Here is a 3,344-nt window from a genome sequence, read left to right on the forward strand (position 1 = left end):
AGAAACAGATTTCCACATCTTGTGAACATCTCCATGTATTACATCTTCATACAAATGATGGACTAGATGACAAGCCAAAAAAACATGCCTTTAAACAATTGACCCTTCAAGTCAAGCACGTTGAAAAATACCTTTAGGACTCTTTTTCAAAAGATGAAGCACTTCGTCATTATCTCCATCTTGGAGACCAAATCAACTGTTCCCAAGGAAATATAGCATCATATGCATGCCAAAGCAATCAACCCTACAAGTTAATTACACATACATGTTCAAATACAAGGAAATCATCAACATCCCTGTGTGATGAAACACTTCATCATTATCTCCATCTTGGAGACCAAATCAACTTTTTCCAAGTCAATATAGCATCACATGCATGCCAAAGCAATCAACCCTGCAAGTTAATTACACATACATGTTCAAATACAAGGAAATCATCAACATCCCTGTGTTCATGCACATCAAGCTTATGCATGCATTTCATCCTTCAACTTTCACTTAAGCACACTGTACTTTCGAAGCTGAAATGAAATAGAATGTTGCAGCAACAAAGTGAGTTTCCTTCTCAACTTCTCCATTCATCTTCTTGGTAAAAATTTGCAACTTGCATTCCATTAACAAAGAAATGAAAATAGAAGTAAAAATACATGCAACCTTAATTGGATAAAAACTCTAACCATTTCTTACCAATCCATTTCAAAGGTACTACCTTTGTCTTCACATCAGCATCAACATGTGAATCATCCTGAAACACATCATTCATGGAAACTTCCTTCCCATTCCTGCTACCTTCTCTTTCCACCTTCAACTTTTGTGGAAGCATTATTGGATTCAGATTCCAACACTTTGCAACAATATGTCCTAGTTTATGGCAGTAAGTGCAACACATGTGCATCTTCTTGATAGCATGATTTGACTTGTCCAATGGACCTTTGGCTTCTTGCTTCTTTTCCTTCAAAAGTTTCCTGCATGTGGCCATTCTCTTCCAACATCTAGAAAGATGATGGTTATCCAAACCACAAAAGGAACAAGCAATTCTTTTCTAATGCTCACATAGAAATTTATAATGTTTAACACAACCAAAAGGAAAGTGTTTAGAACCAGATTTATACCTCTCTTTTTCACCTTTATTGCCTTCATGAGGAGGTGAATTGAATGAAGAAGTGTCTCCCTTTGGAACACCATCAATCTCTTCAAGGCTTTTAGAGTTTCCACAACTCTCTGGTTCAAGTGTATGCTTTTGAACACCTGCATCCTGCAAATAATGTTTCAAGGTATTGCATTCTCCACAAATACAATCTTTACACTCTTGAGGTAGAAGACCTAAAATGAAACTCCTTCTTGGAACTGTTTCCATGGCCTTCATGGCAGCTTTGGAACTTTCTCCATAAGATTGTCCATATCCAAGACCCAAATACTTAGGCCTTTCCTCAACCATTATTGGTTCAACAATACCTTGTGCATGTTTACCCAAGCTTTTTCCTTCATAGCCCCTCTTGGACATTAGCTTGGAACCTATGCCTCTGGTATGTTTTTCAATAGAACCAACATAATCATTCTTAGAGGAAATAGAAGACAAATTGGAAGTATTTACCTCTTCTTCAAGTTGATACTTGACCAAGGCTTCTTTTGCATCAAAGAGCCGTATCTCCAACTCATGCATCCTTTCCAAGTTCATCTTTGCAATATGAAGTTGTCCTTCCACTTCTTGAAATTTGTCAGAAAGCAACTGCTTCTCTTCCTCCATGGAATTCAATTGCTCTCTAAGGGTGATTCTCTTCCTTCCATCCTCATACATTTCTCTCACCATCTCCATCATGATGAACTAGTATTGATTCATATCTCCATTAAAGAAGCTTGTGAAGAAAGAAGAATTTGAGGATTCACTTGTAGAAGTTGTCATTATGCAAATGAACAAAATAACTTCAAACAAGAATAACAAAGACCTTATTCAAGCAACCTTTCGCAACAAACCTCTTGTGCTTCAAGGAATTCCTTGAAGTCCTTTAGGATAAGAAGAATGCCTTCAACCCTTCTTCCTTTTTGTCCTCTCCTGGACTCAGCTAACAACAACTTTCCTTTCACCCATGCAAACTCAGACAATAGTCAGTCTACAAACAAGAATACAATCAATCAGATAATCAATCCTTGACTACCCAAATGCCTTTCAAACAAGCAATCCTTTGCTTTGTCAATCAAGCATCAAGCCTCAAGCTACCACCTGCTCTGGTATAAGTTAAGCTTTGATATCACCTTCTTCGAAGGTAGGGCTAATCAATCTAATGCTCTAATACCACCTTATCTAAAATGAGGCACTTAAAGGCTTCTTGTCTAACTTACAAGAACCTCTCCCACTCCAAATCTTATATATTCCCAAGATCTTATGATTAACCAATTGCAGAAGTAATAATGCTTGAAGAGGTGTATGCTTATGTTTGTTTTTAACTGTTAAGTGTTTTAAGTTATGTTGTTTATGGTGATATGTAAATACATGTAACAGTAAAACAGAGCAGCAATTAACAAACACACATAATAGCAAGTTTAATATGGAGTTCACCCAAACCTCTTGGGCTACGTGTCCTTAAGCTCTAGTCAACTCAACTAGGCTCTCTGGGATTATGGCATAAGTTATTTTACAAGCTCCATGCTCAACTCCACTAGTTTACACAGAACACAATGGGCTTAGAACACCATCTTATCACTGGCTCTGAAGCTCTCAGCTTTCTGGCTCTGGCTCTCGCTTTGGCTCTTTAGCTCTGGGTATGGGTCTGGGTCTGGCTCTTGGCTCTAGCTCTTTCTCTAGCTCTTCAGCTCTGGTTCTGGCTCTAACTCTTTGACTCTGGCTCTGTCTCTCTCTCTGGCTCTTTGGCTCTAGCTCTTGCTTTGGCTCTCTAGCTCTATGAGCTATCAGCAGTTCGCTCGACCTCGAAGCGACTGTCTCAGCAACTTTTAGCTCTCTCGTATGTCACTCGACGTCCAAGTGACTCCAAAAACTCCCTCAGCTACCTTCCTTCTACTTCTGTTGCCTCTCAATCGTTCTCTCTGGCTTTTGTGAGGCATTCTTCCGGCTCTGCAGCTTCCTATCCATTTCTCTCTGTGCCATCATTCCTCTGCGGCTTGTTATGCTCCTTGTCTCTTCGACTAGCCATTTGGCTCTATGGCTCTGTGGCTCTGCATGTTAAAAACACATCATTGTTTATAAAATGCCCGATTTTAGTGTGCCACAATGATTAGGGGAAGTTACATAGGATTCGAGGCCTTCCTTCAAGCGAAAACTCGAAAATGGAACAAAATTTCAATACAGAGAGATTTAACGAAAATACACCATTGGGCGCGAAATCCAG

The sequence above is a fragment of the Pinus tabuliformis genome, chromosome 2_2 (genome assembly GCF_031772625.1).
Source record: "Pinus tabuliformis cultivar Carrire ecotype Pingquan chromosome 2_2, CPIR1, whole genome shotgun sequence".
In the NCBI taxonomy this organism is placed as follows: domain Eukaryota; kingdom Viridiplantae; phylum Streptophyta; class Pinopsida; order Pinales; family Pinaceae; genus Pinus; species Pinus tabuliformis.